Raw genomic sequence first — 22,921 nt, forward strand, 5'->3', positions numbered from 1 at the left:
ATCACCACTGTAAAAGATAATACGTCAAATTGTGTGCACTGTTGAAAAGCAAAAGACATGATAAGCTGTACCCTTAATATCACAAAGCAGCTTATAGCTCTTCCATGTGCAAGGGCGGTAAAATATTCACTTCTTTCACTAGATGCTGATGATTGGGGAGGTGTGAGGGATTACTTCCAACGGCATGGAGGTAGTATACTTAACTATTATTAACAAGTACTTATCTTTGCACAAAGGAAAACTATACTGTGCTTTCACTGAATTCTTATTACAGTCTATGATGTCACTTCATCACTGTGACGTTATTTCCAGTTCCAAATGACATTACTTCCGCCTACGATGTTACTTCTGATAATGATGTCCCTTCTGGTTATGACTTCACTTCTGGTCATAGTGATACAAATGCTTGTGACTTCAGGCTTGATGCAGTTATGGACCCTTGGTCAATCCTACACTCAGTAGGTAATATTGAGCAAAAGGTCTGCTTACCTTCTGAAGCTGCTTGTGTTGGATCCTTGCTTCCTCTCCTTTTTATTAATATTGGAAGAAAACTATTTGGAGATGACAGTTTGGGTTTCTACTATAGGACAAAGGGAATATGTCCCATGTAAATCAGGTTGTACATCACAAAGACAGAAGCTAGTGAATGTGGCAGCTGGATACTACATGTGCCACTGACACAGACTCTGAGCGATCTGACAGTAATTGTACTCCAGTTGTAAGCATGAGTAAGATTTGAATAGTTCAAGACATGAATTTCTGAAACTCTAGCTGCTGTAGCCATAGCAAGAAAAAGCTCAGTACATGACTTCTGAATCAAGGTAGCTTTAGCAAGAGGTTCATAAGGTTCTGCTAGTAGAACAGATAGTGCAACTGACAGGTTCCATTTTGGGAAGAACATCGGGTGATCATAATCCTACAAAAGAATAGATCACATAAGTTTCTTATGAATAGGATGATTCCCATTAGAAAGTCCAACATGCTGTAAAACAGAATGAAGTGATAATATATAGCCCTCTATGGTGCCATGGCAACACTTTATGACTGGACAGAGATGTAAAAGGGACTCTGCCAACTAAGGATATGTTACTGTTTCATTTAACAAACCTCGTCGTCGTCTCCACTGGTTGAACTTGTCATAGAAGAGGGAGGAGGATTGTCTCCATGATTTTGGAACAGCTGTTAGGTGGTTAAATGAATATTGGGAAAATTGTTGTAGAATATGCCTGACCGGGGTTGCCAAAGAAAATCTTGACAAAGGATCCTCCATAAGTAGTGGGAATATTCTGGAAAGCCATGTCCTGCTTGGCCACATTTGGGCGATCAGGGTGGTCATACAATCTGTATTCTCTTGTTTCTGAATTACCTTGTCTATGAGTGACCATGGTGGGAATGCATACACAAATAGACTTGTCAACTCCATTTATAATGCATCTACTTTGATAGCCATCGGTTCCGGCAATGGGCTGACATATACTGGCAGTTAGTTGTACAAATTGGTTGCAAACAGGTCCATATGTGCAGTGTCCCATTGCGATGTTATCCAGGGGCAAACACCTCCAAATGAAGTGACCGTTCTGTTGTCACTATTATCCCTCGATGAGAAAGCCTGTCCGCTAGGATGTTGAATTTCCCGAGAATATGTCTCGCTTCCATCTGGCAGTTGATGGAGTCTGCCAAGGCAAAGAATCATCAACGAGCTGGATTTCCGTGGTGATAAGGACTGAGAAGAGGAACAGATGAGATTTCAAAGTTTTGTGGGCATGAAAGATTGCCTTCATCTCTTGGCAGTTGATGTTGAGTTCTTTCTCAGAAGCATTTTAAAAGCCTGGAATCTTGAGATTGTCCATGTGGGCTCCCCTACCCCAGTCGGAGGCGTCAGTGAAAAGGTGATGTTCAGGCATCGGCAAGACATTAGAGTCCACCAATTAGAGCTCCAGTATCAGGTTGCGTGGCAGTTGTACAAGTGAGTCTGAGGTCCAAGATCTCAGTGAGTTGATTCAGTTTTGGAGTTCACGTAATCTCATTCTCCATCTGTATGTCACATCTTAGGGAGAAATAAGGTTCCCTAGAAGAGCCATCCACCATCGAAGAGAGCGAGTGGGACAAGCTGATACAGTGTTGATAGTCATCAATGCCTTGAGAAAACAATCTTCGGGGGGACAGAGACATCCAACTAATAGTTGACATCAGTCTCAAAAGGACAGTGTCTTGTACTGGTACTATCTCTGACTTGGTTGGATGGATAAGGAATCAAAGATGAGTCATCAGTTGAGCTGGGCCCTGCCACTAGGAAATCGTTCAGAAAACCATAAAGGCAGACTAACTGTACTGGGCAAAACTGATGATGGGAAATACATGGAGATAGTTGTCTTGTAGGTCAATGCTGATTAACCAATCACCTCTTCTGAGGGTTGAATGTAACAAACTGTAATGTAAGAATACCTAGGAAAAAAACAAACTGTGATCAGTATACTGTAGTCTCAAAATGGCATGTTTTCTTGTAAAATCAGCTGGCTCTAATTTGATCCAGATGCAATATTCAGCCTACTGGCAGGGATACAAAAAGAGGGTTACTTTGGAAGTGTACCTTGTATCGAGAATCCAGCAGTCAGACCTTATCTGCTTCCAACTTTAGGCGTATGACTGGACCCAGGGTCAGCATTATGTTAAAAATGATAGATGAAATCTGAGTTAGTAGACAAAGCCAGTCAACAGGATTTAAAATGATGGGAGGTATGAAGTCGTCGATCGCCTTGACATCCGTATCTTGATCCTGTCTGTTACTTACTCTACATCAGAAATTTGATTGTATGGGGGTTTCAGAGTTGACAAAGTGATCGCTCTTTCAGACAGTTGACTTGAAAAGAATCCTTCCCTGATGGTACAAATGTCTTCAAAGCTGGCTTTCTGAAGGAGATGTCTCGAGTAGGCTCCTTTGGGCATTTGGATTGGAAAGCTGAACTGTGAGCATTTACTGCCAGATTAATTGTTGATACTTTGAAATGTTCTGTTGTGTCTTGTCATACTTCCTAGATGAATTTGGCAAGCTTGTCTTGAAAGACTTTTGTTGCTGTAATAGGATGGAAATAACCATCCTCCTTGATTGATCAGAGACTCATCTTAAGTGAATTTGGGAAAGGAGCTGCTGTCTCTGGGTACATAGTAGCTGAGATGACATCCTTCCTTGGGTAGATAATAATCTTCATGCATCCGTACAATGGTGACAAGAAGGCTATGGATCAAACCGACTTGGTCTGTTCTGACAGTGAGTGGTGTATCTCCAGAGATTCCTTCATAAGAGTCCTGTACTAGTAGGAGGGCATGGCGACCATCAATTATGTGCTTATTTGCCACGGAGAATTCCTTGATTCGTGCTGAGGGCAAAGTAACTTAGGTGTTAGGTGTATGGACTAGTTTGAAGAAATCATCCAGTACTTAAAACTCTGGGAGAGGAGACAGTCTTGTGTCTGTTATAAATGCTATAAAAGGCAGGGGAAAGCAGTCACCATGTGAGTAAGACCCAGTAGGGAGGCATGGTGACGAATATTGTTGGTAAGGTCCATGAGATCCATGCAGTCCCTGTGCGGCTTATCCAATGGTGACCCGACAGGTATGTTGGCTGTCAATAAACCTGATCGGATTGCCGATGGCAAGCGTCTCAGTAGTGAATACCAGAAGCTTTCTTGAAGTCTGTGCAAGACCAGCATCTAGAACGGTTGATGACTTGGTACACACAGTTTATGTGTCCATGTAGGATTTGTGCAGTGGCCGGGATGGTCCCATCATGGTGGGAAGAGTGTCCGAGCTCAGTAGATTCATAGCATGATGCCCTTGAGTACCACATGGAGACTGTGGTGGTTGGGAGTCTTGGCTTGATAAGGCATGGGAGCAGCCACCCTGGCGACTGTTTGTGTCTTTCAGGTATCTGTGCAGCTTTCTTGGTGGATGTAGTTTCTGTGGATAATGACATTACAGTCTCATCCTGTCCCCCATGCAGCCCCTTGGGCAGAGGGATTCTTCTAACCCTGTTCATCTTGATGTCGTTTCAGCTGCAACTGCTCACCCGATAATGTAGTCAAACATGTATCAAATAGGGACTAAGACTTCTGTTAAGAAAACAATTGTTCCAACATTCTGATGGCGAAGCTAGGGGCTCAGGCTTCAGAGTCGCAGAGGTAGGAAATGGCTCGGCGAAGGGTAATGCAGGGATGGTGGAGAGTGACGGGTTCGTGTCAGTAGTGTTCTTGGCTGCTTCTTTACATTTAGCCTTCTGGTTCGAGTCTGTCAGCTTGGGTTGGCCGACTTAGAGAGGGTGGCGCATTGGTCACATCTACCATACATCTCGCATAATGGCATTTCCAGCAAGAAGCGTGTGGATCCCCAGAGATCTTGAACTGACCACATGTCATACATATGAATGGAGATTCCCATGATGCCATGCGGGACTCACAACACACCACCAAACTATATGTGAGTAATAATAACCAATTTACTGAAGATGACTTCCAAAATTAGTTGAAATTCCAAACTAGAAAATACTGAAAAACTAGCTTGTTTACAGTGTGAAAACACTACCAAAAAGTGTGAGAGAAAATGAGACTTTGCATACGGAAGAGCTGTAACCTGCTCTGTGATATTACTGGTACAATAATCATGTATAGTTGACAGAAAAATCTTAAGATTAGTTACAATGTGAGTACAGCCAAATGACAGGATTATGAAAATGATGAACATTTATACTAAGTTTTCATATAACAATTAGATCCACAGCAAGTGCTTTTATGAGTTACTTACTTACTTACTTTGGAGATTTAACGTGCGCTTTCCGACTGATGCGTATTTCGCACACGGGCCCGGTCAGGCCATTTAATGTGTTTCCGAAAGTGGTCTGTGCAACCCAAGAGGGGGGTTTAGGGGTTGCTTATATAGAATTTGGGAATTTTGAGATTTGGAATAGATGCCGATGGGATTGGGGAGGAGAACTAAGGGAGGTGGGTATGGTGGATGTTTGTTTGTTTATGTGATTTTGATTTGGTAGGTTATTGTGTTTTTAGATGCGTTTTATTAGTTCCGTTTTTATTAAGAATACGCCTGAAGCCTTGAAGTTTTCTAGTTTATTTTGTGGGTTTAGTATTGCTTCTAGAGTTAGAGCCTTGTTTAGATTGAGGGTGGTTTGTAATGCGGTTCGATGTGTTAGGTAGTGTGTGCAGTGGATGAGTGCGTGTTCTGGGGTTTCTGGTTGTTTGCAGTGTGGGCAGTTACCTGTAGTGTGTTTTTTAAATCTTTTTAGGTGGTTATTTAGGTTGGTGTGTCCTGTTTGGAGTTTAGTGATTACTCTGTCGATTTTTTTTGATGGATGGAGAATTTTTGGTTTGGTTAGTGGTTTGCTGAGCACTTTTTTGATTTGGCTATTTGAGTTTAGATATAGGTTATGTCATTTTTTGGTGATTTTTTGCTTGTTTACACTTTTAATTTCTGATTTTGAGATGGTTAAGTTTAAGCTTATTTCTGGGATTTTGAGGGATAGTTTAGCTGCTTTATCAGCGTTTTCATTACCGTATATTCCTACGTGGGCGGGTATCCACAAGAAGGTTATTTGTTTGCCTGCCTTAGTTAGGTCGTTGGAGCTTTTAAGTATTTGATTTATTAATTGAGGTCGGTTTTTGGTATTTTTGTTTTGGAGGGCTTGCAGTCCACTTAGGGAGTCGGTAAGTATTAGGATTTTATTGTGGTTTTTGGATTCTTGATTATGGAGGGCTGAGGCCATGCCCATTAGTTCTGCCGTGAATATTGATTGGTTGTTTGGGAGTCAGAAGGATTGTGTGGTTTTAGTTGGTTGTGTGGTATGGACTCCGAAACCTGTGTGTTTGGAGGTCGGATCTGAGGATCTGTCCGTGTAAATGTGACACCAATTTGGCCAATTTTCGTGTATGTATGCTAGTGTGGTAGTTTTAGCTATGTTTGGGTCGGTTTGTTTATTTATTTGGCTAGCTAGTGTTGTGTCTATTTTGGGTATTTTAAGTTTAGGGGTGAAGATATTTGATTGTTTGCAGTTTTGTTTAAGATTTTTAATTTGGTGTTCATTTAGGTAGTTTGTTATTCTTTGGGATATTGGGGTAAGTAAGGGGTGTTTACAAGCTGGAGCTTGGTTTTTGGGGCTGATGTTTTGGTTTATTAAGTTTGGGATGAGAGGGTTTGATTGGGACGCGGCCCAGAAATTTAAGCTGGAAATTTTATGAGTTATCATGGTGTAACATTTATACAACATTTCATATAATTAAAGTTTGATGACAGATGATAGTCTAAGGTAACGAGAACACATCTCCTAGACATACTATTCAATAAGACAAAAGTTATGTCTACATCGTTTAATAGATCTAAAGCTTTCAGATAAATACTAGCCTAATGCATCAAGATCCCATCTCCCAGACATAATATCCAATAAGACAAAAGATATGTCTACATAGTCTTATAGATTGCCTTGAACTTTTTATTTAAGTAAATTTGTCATCACCTATATTAGAATAACATTCAGCAATTACTTCAATTTAAACTCATTTAGGATTAGTCCCCAAACAAGCTTGTCTATAGTGATACCATAATCTCTTAACAAGCACCCAGTAAATATGTCAACAAGATTAGTGCCAGTCCAAAAGGATTACCAGGATTAAGTATTCCCCTCTGTCTATCCATTCATTAACCATAGGGCACACCCCATCGTGTATCAACCAATCGTATTCCTTTTTATTGTTCTAATTTTTGTTAAAAACATACAGAAGTAAAATGTTTAGCAGAAGGGGTTTGTCGCTCATACCAAGCAGACCTCTCTCCCACAGCCCAGAGGGTTGTACCGACTCTCTGTGGCACCCTCAGCTATATTCTAAGATATTGTAAATTGTTCATTGTTAATTGTTCTAGTAAATAAAATTGTGATTAGTCTCCTGTGACTCTGGCTCTTTGCTGACTAATTCCCCCAAGAAAACCGGCACGCCATTTGGAAGGTTTTATTCATCCGAATAGAACCATAATAATTTGGCAGAAAATCATCGATTTCGGAACCACAGAGCCCAGGAACTAACTACAACCAGCTACGAGAACCCATTGGAGGACATGTTCAACCGTGATCAACTAATGGAATAACAAGCCTAGCTGCATCCACCTCTGACCTCAACACTGGATGAAAGACAACCAACTCCTCCAAAGACACCAACCAAGGAAGAAAAAGGCTTCAAATATTGTAAGTACTTCATTACATTGTTGATTACTTGTCTTTCTTTATTTTTAGTATGGTACATACTAATAGTCGTCATGGCAAATATGGAGTCTGGAATGGAAAGTAATTTTGAAAGTGAAATTCCAACAGTGTCTTTAGTTATGCCCCTTGCCAAAAGTGTAATTCAGGCAAAATTTGGTACAAAAACAACAAATTGTTTAGTAGATACAGGGGCATCCATTTGTTGCATTTCGTCTACGTTTCTGAGCACAGCTTTTGAAAACCTTACTCTTGGAAACTCACCCTTTCCACAGGTTAAAGCTGTTGGTGGCGAATTGCATTAAGTGTTAGATTTTGTTATTGAGGATCAGGAATTTTCTCAAAGATTCTATGTTCTGCCTACACTAGCAAAGGCAGTGATACTAGGTGAGAACTTCCTTGATGACAATGATGCAGTCTTAGATTATAGCTGTCATTCCTTGATACTTGGCAACAGCACCTCAGTTAGGCAATATATCAATTTCATAGCCAATTCAGTGCAAGATATTTGTGGATTAGCAAAAACAAAAGATCAGATTTACATCACCCCTCAGAGTGAAATGCATTTCAAGGTTAGACTACCAGAGGTCAAAGAGGATTCCCTCATTCTCATTGAACCCATTGCTTCCCTTACTGCTCATTCTGAAGTAGCAGGTGGTAGAACTCTTTCTAAAGCAAAAAGCAAAACTGCTACATTTAGGCTTATGAATCCTTCACAAGAAGAAAAGGTTCTAGACAAGGGTAGAGTTGTAGGCAAATTTAGTTATATTGACAAGACTCTGTTTTTGAAATTGCACAAGAAATAGGATTTGATTTAACCAATACACAACTGACTCCGGACCAACGACACAGACTACTTAGATTTTTGGGACAAAATAGAGACATGTTTTCAACGAGTGTTGCAGACTTAGGAAAGACTGACATGCACCAACATATCATTGACACTGGCAACCAACCACCCGTTAAGTGTAGACCATATCGCCAATCTCCACATCTCCAAAAAGTCACTGAAGAACTTATAGTCAATTTCTGAAGTAAGATTTGATTGAGGAGTCCACTTCTATGTATTCAGCTCCCATTATCCTAGTCAAGAAACGTGATGGCTCATATAGATTTGTTTGTGACTACAGAAAGTTGAATTCTGTCACTTTACCAATGTCATGGCCTCTTCCTGTTTTTGATGATGTTGTTGATCACATCGCCAATGTACAAGCTAAGATCTTCTCAACTTTAGACCTTGCTAATGGCTTCTTCCAAGTGCCACTACATGAAGATTCAAGGCATAAAACTGCTTTTGTCACCCATCAAGGACTTGATCAGTTTAAACGTTTGCCCCAAGGTTTGACAAATTCTCCACTTTGTTTTCAGCAGCTCATGAGGAAAGTACTAAGAAAGTTGCTTTTTAAGGTTGTGCTGATCTACATTCATGATTTGATAATTGACAGCAAAAACTTTGAAGAGCATCTCCAGCATTTGGAGCAAGAATTTTACTATCTCAAGGCAAAATTAACACTAAAGCCATCCAAATGCAATTTTGCAACGGACAAAGTTTCTTTTCTGGGTCATGTTTTATCGTATGGAGGTGTTGAATTTGAACCTTTCCTGTGCCCAAATCACAAAAGCAGATTCGCTCCTTCTTAGGCCTCACAAACTTCAACAGGAAATATGTGAATAAATTACGCTCACATAGCGCTTCCACTGAATGCTTTGCTAAAGAAGCATTCAGAGGCAGAAGTAGGAAAGAAACCAAAGTTCAAATGGTCACTTGAGTGTGATCAGGCATTCAACACACTCAAATATGAGTAATACACCTGTTCTGGCTTATCCAAATTTTGATAAAGAATTTCTTCTCGCAACTGATGCCAGTGATATGAGCATAGGTTTTGTTTCGATTCAAAAAGATGAGAAACATAATGAACATCCAATAGCTTTTGGTGGTAGAGCTCTTCATGGCAGTGAAAAGAACTGGAGCATTACAGAAAAGGAAGGCTTAGCTCTAGTTGAAGCAATTAGATCATTTCGTCCATACCTTGCAAATTCCAAATTCACAGTCTACACTGATCATATAGCACTGAAATGGCTGAAATCCATCAAGGATGCCACAGGTAGGTTAGGGCAATGGTCTTTGGAACTTTCTACCTACACTTTTGACATTGTTCACCGCAGCGGCAAAGCCAATGGGAATGCCAATGCTCTCTCACGTAGGGAATATGAGGAAAATATTAACTGTAGTGACTAAACCGAAGAAGATGCTGAGAAAACAGTCTTCTCAGTAACTTTATCTCAGCAAAGCAAATTAACTAGCAATACCACAATCTTGCCAAACACACATTCATCCACACAGGTCACACAGACAACTCAGACTGAGGATATTTGCACACCTATTGTCAATCACTTAGAATCAGACACACAGACAACACATTGGTCAGTCACCTTTGAATATGAAGAGGATTATCAGTCAGTACCAGTTAATGTTGTTGCAGCATTACATGCAACAAATACTGATGTTACACAAGACACAATGTTTGAGGTAAGTATTAAAGAACATCCAAACTTACGTCATCTACAAAGGATTTGTCCAGATTTCATCAAAATCTTTGACTACAAAGAGGATGATGTTCTTCCGCAAGACGAAAAGGATCATCAAAAGATCCTATTTGAAGCAAATGAAATTGATGAAGGCATCCTATACCAATTCATTCCACAGAGACAGAAAGGCCATGGGGACAAGTTCATGAAACAGCTGGCAGTCCCAAGAACCCTCAGGAATCAAGTCCTGCAATCCTACCATGACTCAGAGTTTGGCGGTTGCCACCACAGGAAAGAACGGATGCACAACACCATGAGACCTAAGTACTACTGGCCCAAAATGTACAGTAATATTGTTACTTATGTCCAGACATGTGAGGTATGTCAACAGACCAAGAGGCACCACCATGGCAAGAAGGCACCACTTCGTCCACTACCTGTAGAAGAGGTCTTCACTCGATGGCATGTTGACATTCTCAGTTCCCTGCCAACAACACCAGACAAGTACAAGTACATTTTGGCCATCACAGATGCATCATCAAATTGGTGTAAAGCCTTTCCACTTCGGACCCAAGAAGCCAAAGAAGTAGCAGATGTTCTCGTTAGAGAAATATTTTGTCGGGAGAAATAATTTCAGACAGGTCAAAACTTCATGTCCAAACTTATCAAAGCAATTTGTGAACTATTGGCAATTAAATTTACCCATACCAGCCCATACCATCCTCAAACAAACAGCTGTGTAGAAAGGCTCAATTCTTATCAATCAATCACTAAGAGCCTATTATAACAAGTCTCAAAATGATTGGCCCCGTTTTATTCCTGGCATCATGATGGCCTATCAGATGGCCCCAAATTCATCAACACAAAAATCCCCATGTTATGCTTTTTGGTCGAGAAATGAGAGCTCCACAAGATGTAGCATTAAATCCAAAAGAAAATTTAGGCCACAATAACAAAAGTTATCTTTCAAATTTGCTTGAGGAGCTGGAAATCACTAGAACAATTGCAGCTGAAAAGACTGCGCGGGCTAAGGAGACGTATTCTGAACAATATAATCGAAAGGCTAAAGAACCAGAATTCGCCCCAGGTCAAAGAGTTATGGCCGAAAAAGTGGTATGGTACCTATTATATCATCCATACAGGTCCAAATTATACCTACAAACTACGCCGAAGTTCTGACGACAAAATACACAAACCACTGGTCCATGCCAACCGCCTGAAGCCATATTTTGATCCTGCTGATTGTCCACAGTACCCACCAGAACCATATCTCAATGACACCAGTAACATAGATTCAGGAGTCATGGATGACAATGAGGAACCACAGCAACAATTCCCAGTCATCAAGCTCAACTTACCAAGAAACTGATCACCTCAACGACAGAAAGGCAACAAGAGTTCACAACAAAAGACTCCAACAAAGAAGAAAAACCCTGCTCCAAATACAACAGCAAAACCTGCAGGTTCCAGCACGACAATTACCAAGGAAAATCATGCCACACCAGGTCCTAGTGCTCCAACCAAGGTAAATGAAAAGGTAAACAAAGGGAAAAGAGGAGTGAATAGTAAGCATCACCAGCCAAAATCCAGAATACAACTTGACGACAGCCAGGTACAATCTCCAAGTCCAACATCAGGTAATCAAACCATGGCCAAGGATATCCCTCAGGTTTTCAATCCAGAGGACATCCACTCAGTTGTAAGTTCCAAGAGAGCAAATAGCAAAATCTACTACAGAGTGAAATGGAAGGATCCAGAAAGAGGAAGACATGGGAGTATGGCAGCAGCATTCCAGACTCCATCCGGAGAGAGAATTTCACCTCAAAAGAAGAATGTCAGGAAAACAACGAAGAATCATAAGTTTTTCGACCAAAAGGAATAAGCACAAGACAATACATCAGTCAATGTTCTGTCAGGGAATACAATGTCAGGGAATGTCGAGCAAGAAAACACCAAACCATGCATAGAATTAGATGTCAAACCATGATTACCATACACACTATTTTGAATGTGTTCCTCTCAAGCTCATACAGTGCTACCTTGATGACAGCTGGAAGGATCTCTCCCAGTGGTTCTATGGCGAAAAGCCTCAAGAATATCATCCATATGAACCGGCTGAACTACCAATTTATAAATCCAAAGGGGTTATTTTTCCACATAAAGACTTGGGAAACATCAACACATTTTTCTACCATGCTACAACCACATACCATAGAACCGGTCGACCGTACCAGGATCAACTCCCCATACATACCTCTAGATGCCAAATGAAAATATTCTTGTGCAAAATACAAAATCTCATGAATAAACGATGCAAATCACTAAACAGCTATTAGCTGTATCTTGTTATGTTTACTTGTGTCCAGTCATTTCACTTTGGGTCACCAGTTTCACCAGTTGGGAACAAATGGCATCAGCCTGATCATCTGAGTTATTTGTATCACAACAAATTTTGAGCATTGACCTGATCAACCAATCTCAAAAGTGAACTGAAATAAACCGAACCAAAGCAACCTATACCGCAAATCGAAATGAACCGAACCGAACCGAACAGAACAGAAGTGAAACATAATGTGAATCGTAACGAACCTCACCAAACAAACTGAAGCGAGACATACCAAATTGAAATGAACCACACAATACTGAAACAAACCAAAAAGTAACGAAAGCCACTAACAAATAATTTTAAAAAGGATATACATATGTTCTAACACTATCCTTTTTGTATATCTTATTAGTGTAATAATCAATGCACTTGTTATAAGAACATAAACAGATATATATATATATGTGTGTATATGATGTATCTAATAATTGTATAACAAATTGGAGCTTATTATCATGATTATGATCCAGGATATACACAGTGTAATTTGCTGCCATGCAATTTTCCTCATCATGACACCATTTAGTAATAAATATGTTCTGATTTTTACATCATAATTACCATATTTGTTTTATTTGCTAAATATTACATACACACTGAGGAAGTATGAATTTATATATATATTATTTGAAAATAATAACTCTCTTTTCTTTATGTTTCCTGTAAAACCTCTATAACGGATAATGGACACAGCCAACTATCCCAAACCTCAAACCAGGATGTGGAACTATCTTAAGGCCTCCTACCCCATACACCACCAGTACAGAGTGCCAAGACAAGCCAGCTCCACGTCCAGATTTCCTGATGACAACCAAACTTTAAAATATGTTTTTGTATACCAAAGAGACTCTATAATTTTTGTTATTTACTATACTACCAGTTTAATATAAAACATTGTCCATCTAAGCAATAATTATTTTTTACACGTTTGGGTTCCAAACTTTTTCAGACAGAGGGGAAGTTATCATGAGTATAACATTTATACTAAGTTTTCATATAATAATTAGACAGCAAGTGCTTTTGAGTTATCATGGTGTAACATTTATACAACATTTCTTATAATTATAGTTTAGCAAGTAACACATATCATCAGGTATAATGCATTTACAAAATATCAGTAGTTTCAGTCATAGCTTTTTTAGACAGATGATAGTCTAAGGTAATGGGAATACATCTCCTAGACATACTATTCAATAAGACAAAAGTCATGTCTACATAGTTTAATAGATTTAAAGCTTTCAGATAAATACTAGCCTAAGGTATCAAGATCCCATCTCCCAGACATAATATCCAATAAGACAAAAGATATGTCTACATAGTCTTATAGATTGGCTTGAACTTTTTATTTAAGTAAATCTGTCAACACCTATATTAGAATAACATTCAGCAATTACTTCAATTTAGACTCATTAAGGATTAGCCCCCATACAAGCTTGTCTATAGTGATACCATAATCTCTTAACAAGCACCCAGTAAATATGTCAACAAGATTAGTGCCAGTCCAAAAGGATGTAACAACCAATCGTATTCCTTTTTATTGTTCTAATTTGTGTTAAAAACATACAGAAGTAAAATGTTAAGCAGAAGGGGTTTGACACTCATACCAAGCAGACCTCTCTCCCACAGGCCAGAGGGTTGTACCGACTCTCTGTGGCACCCTCAGCTATATTCTAAGATATTGTAAATTGTTCATTGATAATTGTTCTAGTAAATAAAATTGTGATTAGTCTCCTGTGACTCTGGCTCTTTGCTGACTAATTCCCCCAAGAAAACCAGCACGCCATTTGGAAGGTTTTACTTATCCGAATAGAACCATAATAATTTGGCAGAGAATCATCGATTTCGGAACCACAGAGCCCAGGAACTAACTACAACCAGCTACGAGAACCCATACTGTAAATCTTGAAATTAACGCGAGTGTAAATAAATGCAGCATATGAGAGTGGTCTTTGTTCAGATAAATGAAACTCCGTATTTATGTCACCAAAATAACTACCAAGAATAAGACTGCCGCACTCAAACTTTGGATAGCGGAAATACCAACTTGAAAATAAACACAAACATGGTTTACTGAGCAGCAGATGTAACAAGTTTATAACAATGTCATTTAAAGAGACGGAATTACACATAGGCATCCGGTGAGTTATCACTTCTGGGATCAAGAGTTCAACCCTAACTAGGCATAATTGACAACTCCAGCAGTAGTATAAGTAATGGGGATTCTGGACCACTTCCACTGGAGCCAGATTTATATACCTATACTGCTACTACAGGGGGAATCTTTTATGCAAAAACAATGCGCACAAACGATCGTCATGAGATTAAACTAAATTGTAATGAAAATATTCTCTTATTTTTACTCATACGCATACCATTATTTTGAACAAAGTGATATTCAACATTTTTACTAAGTTCTTCGTTCATTTTACAAGGAGACCAGACTTCATACTCTTCTTCGAAATAGGAAAGAAACAATTGATGACCGTATTTGGTTGGTTTGATATCACTGATATAATATATACCTTGTGGTAATTCATGCCATTTTATAATTTTGTCCCAGAGTATAAATGTTTTTGTTGACATTATTATATACTTATGTAAGCATTCGTTTAAATGTGATCAAACAATCTATTTTCAATCTCCAACCAGTTCTTTGGTTTTGGCACGGAATAATTGACACGCTTGTTGTCCCCCTGTTCTATGAACTTTTTTTTCTTGTCTTCGCTAATACCACTTGTCTTACAAGAATTGGATCGAATCTCCTGCTTCATTGCATTGTATTTGGTTAGTTCTGACAACACTAAACTAAACTCCTCCTCGGATATCTTACAATCAGCCAGTGCTGTTGAAATATGATCCTCAATGCTGTTCAACTTTGCTTCGGCGATTATCCGAATATTATCATGTTTTAATGCTTTCTTTTGCAACTTACGAGAAATAAATTTTATCGCTATTCCTGCCAGTCCTGAGACTCTGGCTGCTACTTCCATACCAAGTACGATAGGCGCGGCGATTATAGTTGATAATAAACCAACACCAGCTACACTGAGTCCCATGCCAGCTGTTACAAGCGCAGTGTCAACTCCGTCGAGAGCATTCACAGCTCTGGGATACTTTTTATACAATCCAAGTCTCAGCTCCCTCTCCTTCTCTATTCGATGTTTTATGTCGCTTATTTGATGTAATCGAAATCCATCAACAGTATCCATCTTTTCAGATGCTCCATCGAACACTGGATATAAACCCATAATGTATATTATTATATCATATAATATAATAATCTTTAATTGGTCTTGCTTAAATGTTTTGAGTGTATACATCAACCTTATTAAAAGTATATTATGTGGCATAAATATCTTAGTAAGCAAAATGCTTTCACCTCAAGGGTTGCAACGGCTGGTACTCCCATATAAATTATACTGCAACGTTGACGCTTATGTTTCTTGAGCCATTTAATTGATAGACCTGGTAATATCTCGAAGGCATCTTCTGGTGCATCCCAAAACAAGACTTCAATAATAATTGTAGAAAAATTAGGCATAGCATTCAAGTTCTGTTTTATATCATTGAATTCAGTAACCAAATTTAAACTAACATTTTTTAATGCCGGACGACATATGACCTGGGTTTTCTGGAAGGGGAGCGTCTAACACACTTTTTCGCTTTGAGGGGATATAAGCCCCAAGTATGATCCCACTATTCATTATCTTAGTTAATTGATGTGCCTTACCCGTCATCACATATGGTGGGTATATAACAATATTCAGTAGCCACTCGATTTTTGCTTGGACCATAGTCCATTGATTATCATCATTGCGAGTAAGATTGTATGAAGCGTTTTTATTGAGTCTACTAACGTCGACATCACTTAAATCTCCTGGATTAGCTGTGAATACAACTTCTTTCCGCTTGTATACATTATCTTGTAAGTGTAAAGCGTATAACTTGTTATCGGTACCGGGTTTATCGAATCCTTCCGTGTCTCCAAGATCGAAAAGTGCAATTGTATTACATTGTCTAACGTTATGCATTCCAGGGCCTGATGAATCAACCATTATATATAATATTGAGTGTTACACTCAAGTATCCTATATGTACAGGTTGGTGTTTTACATCCAATACAGAAATTTTGAGGTCTGAAATAATACCACACTTTAACTTTTTATATTGTAATGATGAAAAAGATTCCTTTCTACCGCTATTGTATTTTTCATCTTTGACTGGAATAGCTCTTAGCAGAGTTGAAGGACTTACGAGTTGAATATTATCTGTTGTACTGATCTGATCAAGATTGATGCACAACTCTTTATAGGGAACTAAATAGGGCAATTTAACTCCATGCAATGCTGTATCAGGTGATATATATCCTGTTGTTAATCCAAGTGTATTTATTCCTTAGTTATTGTGAAGACTTACATACTTTTCTCCAGTATTTAAAATCAGCATCCCATTTGACTCATTTTGTGAGACTAGCTCCCAAAGGCTTAAAATTTTCATTGAGTGAGCATACGTTGTAATACCCATCAGATATATCAATGATTTTGTGTCCACCATTATCGAATCCACCTTGTAATATCTTATTATTATCTCTCGCAGCACTTATATTGGTCCACCACAGGTAATACGTTACATCGCATAGAGAGACTTCAAGTTGCCCAGCCGAGTTATCGATGGTATGAAGCATTTGAAAGGACTGGCCATTTGTTATTCCTGGGAGTGTAACATACATATTAAATATACAAAGATACTATATCATAACTTAAATATGAAATCAACTTACATTACGCATCAGTTGATTTTAGTAAGAGCCTCTGGCGATAAGTTTTTTGTTAAATTCCCTGATATTGTCATAGCGACTGATTTATGACACCGATTGTCTGAAGAACATTTTATTGCAAAGGCTCATTACCCTGGAGCCATGACATCTATATGCCTTGAAACACTTAATTGCTGTTATTTAATGGATGCTAATCCTAATTGTTAATCCCCATTTTTGTGTACATCGACCGTCTGCCATCCTGCTGATGAATTACTGTTTACATTTATATATATTACTTACAAAATGTCAGGTGACACTGGCTATATAAGCCTTGGTCCAGAGAGACTGAAAAGAGGAGAAAAAGAAAACTCTTACCCTTAGCCTAGCTAGGGTTAGGCTGGGTGCTCCGGGGCACCTAGACAACAACCACAACCACTATGTGATGACCAGGCACATAGTGTCTTTTGTATGTATATCTAAATTTAGAAAGTAAAACTGTATATACCGCAGGCCATCGTCTCCAAGTTGTCACTTCCTACAGGAACCATACGTCGGCCCCTTGCATATACGAGTGTACAAATTATTCATTAATCAACGTCAGACCCACACGCGTTGTTAATATCTTTGAAAAATACAGGGTCACGGCAACTAGCAATAAAATGGTGCATGATTAGTTCCACAATCCAATGCAATTTTGGCAGAACCAGTTAAACTTTGCCATATGGTGTGCCACAACAGGATGTGGTGTAGCTCTATATGCCCCAGGATTTGAACTAAATAAGTCTGTTTTATCATTTCATGTGTAGTATCAGATTAGACGAATACTTAAAGAAATTAGTGCCCCATCACCGCAGGATCGAGCATGGAATTCCACAAATAATGCATTCGAACATATTTGTCAGGAATTTAATGTTTCTACCAGTAAAGATTGGCGTATTAAAGGACTTAACCATGGTCTAGGTGTTGGGTACAGTGGACAAAAAACTGTTAAAGAAGAAAGAGATGATTTAGTTAAAAAAACTCATCAACCATTCAATCCATTTAAGTTGTTACAGAAAAACAATCTTTTTGTAAGAATGCATAATCTTTATCATGGCTGGGAACTTTCTAGTAAGGATTGGAGAGGAGATCTTATGAGCTTTAAGAGTGGTTTGCCTTATATTGTTACAAAATTTGTGCAGCTAAACGATACAGCAAATGCTTGGAATGAATTTCTTAATGATAAAACAGAAAATAATTTTACTAACCCAGGAGTTGTAAGAGTTAATGAATCAATAAGAACTTTTGCATGGGCAATTTTTGGTGCACAATCGCAAACATGAATGGGAATAATTGGTTCAGGTACGGCGCTCGATGCGCAAAAAACAGTCTGTTGCAAACGTGGAAGATGCTATTAATTCACCAGTTGACATACCATCTTCTATAAAACGTTATCAAGATGTATTACAGTACGCTCAATCCAAAGTAGATTACGTTTATTCGCCGGGACTATACATGTCTCTGAGTAATATGGAACTTAAGATCGGTCAAGTGATAGGTAATAATAATAAAATTGTTATTGCTACCGATCAACAAAAACCAGGTATAAATTCAGATATTAACATCGAATTAATAACGCAAACAAACACAGGTGAAAGGGGAATAGTCAAGCCCCAGTCACCAAAACAGCCATCTACTGACGTACAAGAGCAAGTGCCACCACATATTGCCGCTAAAAATCAACAACATATCGATGAAAAAACAGCGCTTATAGTAGGTGGAGTCGCGGCTGGTTTACTCATTATTTGGATAAATAGTTCTTAATGAACTGATTTGGATAAATAGTCTTTAGCGGATACATACAACAGACCGGCAATTGCTATGATCAGTGCCCACAACTTTTGGCTGAGCCAAGTGGTGGTCTTAGCTAATAAATTCAAGAGCCAGGAAACAATACTCCCCATTATACCTGGAAGTGCAGACGCAGCTTTCCCAGTGGGCTTTCCCAGTGCTTTTAAATGCTTTTTTATCCACTCTTTTATGCCACTCCTATCACTAGGTAGTATGCCATCTCCTGTACCGCCTGTACCACCGGTTAACACGAGAGTCAAAGTTGATATAATAAATCCCAATGCGGTTAAAATACTGGCAATGGTTAACTCCCCTGTTCTCTGAACAAAGTTATAATTTTATCGGCCATTGTAGTATCATCGTTAAGGACTTGATCGATAGTTTCTCGAATTTGACTGATTTGGGAACGAAGTGCCTTTCTATTATTTACTCGAAGCAGCTTCGAGGCGCGCCGATCTTTCCTCTTCTAAGTTACGCAATCTTTCAGCAAAGCGGCGTCTACTGAATTCATTGCCCGCCTGTTCAAGTTTTGTTTTCTCATAAGCTATATGCTTGTCGAGTTCAGATAGCTTGGCTATATTATTGATGAGTTCTCCACGCATTGTTTGCATTGCCTTGTCAAGACCTCGTAATTCCCTAATACTGAACTCCGAGGATGTAACTGTAATGTGGAATTATCGTAGTAGGTATCCAAGATTTCTCCGAGTCCGTCCGAGGCCAGCTTCAAGCTTTCTTCCAAATTATCTGACTGAAGAACCTAGTATTCTTCGCAGAAAGTTTTTCTCGTGAGTAGTCTACAAAACCTAATTCATCACGATCAGTGTAGATGCCATGAACTGCCCGACTATCATTTACAATTATTTTGACTTCTACCGACGTTAACAGAGAGTTCAGAACATAGGTCGTGCGATTGTTAAGAAAATTGCGATTAAAATTAGCGGTAATGAAGTTTTGAGTATTGACGACAGCGATGTATACTTCTGTTACATGGATCTCTGGAGAACGACTAAAGAAGGGGAAAACTTACAGTACCAAGGTATTTGTAATAAGAACACATTGAGACTGCGTGTAGGTGCTTCTAGTGGTGATGGAACCGTCATAGAAGATAAGGCTGTTGCTGATGCATTAGGCAACCGGTTCTACATTCCGCTCGACTTTGAATTACTAGATAGTCACATGCCCTTCTATCAAGCATCCCTAGGCGATAGGTTAGAATACAAACTCACTTTTAATGACAACAGCAGAGTAATCAAAGCCGCTGAAGATGGTTCTAGCTATTTTATTGACAATACCTCACTGGAGTATGAAATGATAACAGATCCTGAATTAGCCAGACAAATTCGTAACCAGTATACCGAAAGTTTAGCCATTTTGCACGATCGCGTGCTTCGACATCGAAAGATCACCAGGAACAAAAGGATACGACGTGGAATATCAATCTAAACGTCCCCACTAGATTGTTGAAGGGTATTTTAATGTTGTTCAAGGACCCCTCTGATGCATTTGCAAGAGATACCGAGAAGTTCTACAACCCCAAGATTACAAAAGTAGAATTGACTATCAAGGACGTGCCTAATCAACTATATTGTCAAGGCATGCAAACATTTCAACAGTGGGATGAGATTAAAAAACTCCCTTCTATAAAACGAAGCCCAGAAGTCGCAGTCGTGAAAGATCTGTCTCTCGGGGGTGTATCGATGGCTGAATTCCTTACCACGAAGTATGCGCTATGGCTCGACATGCCAACCACGGATGATGACCAACTACACGGTAGTGGGCGGAGAATAGAAAATGCTAGCGAGGGTGTTACTATGCAGATAATGAAGCTCCAGGAAGCGGCTGGTAAATTAAACTTATATTATATTGTCCGGTCAGCATATGGAACATAGCGTTTGGGTACTTACTCAAAAATACAACTCTGTCCTGAAAGATCTGAGAGAGCAGACCAAATAGGTAGTCCTGTTTCATTGCAAAGGCCAAGATTCATTTGAAGAATGTCTACGAGAAAATGATGTTATTTCTACCAAGCTCGAGTGAGATAAAGTCAGAAAACTGTCAGCAGAAACGAAGCAGTGTAAACTCGTATTAAAAACCGATCAACCAGCTGCTTATGCAATTGCTTAGCAAAAATATAGCAACTGCTAAGCAAAAATATAACAACCGCTAAGCAAAAATATAGCAAATATAGCAAAAAATATGGCAAAAATAGCAACTGCTTAGCAAAAATATAGCAAAAATAGCAACTGCTGAGCAAAAATATAGCAAAAATATGGCAAAAATAGCAAATATAGCAAAAATATGATAAATTGAACATTAGCGGTTATTATGTAATAATGTGGTTTGAAATCCTCATTCTTTCGCACCAGTTTATTGTTTCAGGATGTATTGGATATGCCATATTCCATTATGTTAGACTTAAGTATCTCCTTAGGTATTACATTATGGAATGCGAAGAACTTATCGAACAAATGCTCAAAGAACCTGATCAACATGCTGAAGTAGTTACAGATCTTTAGATAAACATAGAGAAAGACTCGCGGCTTTGGTAGCCAGTGGAAAATGTTCCCAATATTTTGGGGAAAATTATACCACTGAAAAAATTGATAACATGACCGATGAAGAAATAAAAAAACTGTACGAGCGTTATGAGTCTAGACTGGGAGCTACCATGACTAAAACAATAGGGTCGGCTATGTTACAACTATACACAGTCGTAGCTAGTACGTTCCTTCCTATCCCAGCAGAAAATCGCATGTATTTATGCGAATCTCTCGAGAAAGACCCTTTCATCGAACATGCTATAAGTGCAGTAAGCTATGAGTTTTATCATAGATACGGAATGTTCTTAGTGGCGGTGACCACCGCTTTAATAACAGCTAGGTATTGTCAATTTAAACATAAGTGCCCACTTACTAATAATGGAGACTCAAGTGACATCAATTGTGGAGACGCAACAACAAGTACAAACCCCGACTGCACAACAAGTGAACGAGGAAATACCAGCGATTGCACAACAAGAAGCCAGAGTGACTAAGAATCCTCGAAAAGTCGCAGCTGGTTGGAAGGGTGCGCTAGCGAGGAAGGCAAAACTAATACATAATTCAAATATTGAACATCGTCGTCCGATTAAAACTTGGGTTCCCTATGTACTAGGGGTTGTTGCTATAGCGGCGGTATGGTTGTTTTATAAGACCGGAGAAGAGAAAACGTCACCCCCAGTTGTACAATCACAACAACAAGGTCAAAAGAGTTTCTATAGGCATTATAGCGGTGGTATGGTCGTTTGATAAGACCTGAGAAGAGAAAACACCGATTGCAATTGCACAAGATGAGGTTCAATTAGAGTTGAGCCCTCATATAATGTTATAATAGCAATGACTACTCCAGTTACAGACGGTAAAATGTCGGTAAACGCAACGTATCATTCAGCGGTGGTCAGCGGCTTGGCCATTGGTTATGCCCATATGGCTAAAATGATTACTACAGCCACACCACCCAAGCTAGATTTTAATGGTTATGATACAGGTATGATGATATGCTCATCAAACAAGGGCTTATCCCAGAAGACATAATGAAGTAATAAAACATTTGAATATTTAATATTATTTAACATTTGAACATTTTATATTCATATAAAACATTTGAATATGGCAACAATTGCGATGATGGTCGTTGGAGCTATTGTTAATGCTTAAGCTTATTGGGGGAGTAATTATTTATTTTCTAGTATGAGAGGAGAGGAGAAACTTGACCCAATACCGAGACCAACACTAAGTCAGTTTTATACACCGTCAGAGGCTCAGAAAGACCGCGAGATAGCGTTTATAGTTTTTGGGTTGACTAGTGTGTCCATATTTAGCTATGTTCTATTGCGTATCAACTATTGCTGTTCAGCTATGACGGGCTGACTGTTGTCTATTTTTAGCTACACATCAGCTATGATCTATTACGTATCAACTAATCTATAAATGGCGATGACAACTATGGCTCAACAGTGGAGATGTGATTTGCATTTAGACAAATGATATGATAGATGTATAACCATGAATCTGTGCAGATTTACACTCATGGGGAAGCCGATTCAATGCAACCGACGTTGTGTGGGTGTTTACTGTGGGATCCACTCTTATAAAATCAGACAGGGAAATATAAATTACGTTTG

At 39.0% G+C, this 22,921-nt stretch overlaps 1 protein-coding gene across 2 annotated transcripts in view; it reads right to left on the bottom strand.

The window, feature by feature from the left end:
* The window catches only part of LOC124119292 (tetratricopeptide repeat protein 28-like), a 309,240-nt gene that overhangs the window by 54,988 nt on the left and 231,331 nt on the right, over nt 1–22,921 (bottom strand). The gene's annotated exons all lie outside the window — the stretch shown is intronic.

Source organism: Haliotis rufescens, unplaced genomic scaffold (assembly GCF_023055435.1).
Source record: "Haliotis rufescens isolate VD_foot unplaced genomic scaffold, xgHalRufe1.0.p SCAF_36, whole genome shotgun sequence".
Taxonomy (NCBI): Eukaryota; Metazoa; Mollusca; class Gastropoda; order Lepetellida; family Haliotidae; genus Haliotis; species Haliotis rufescens.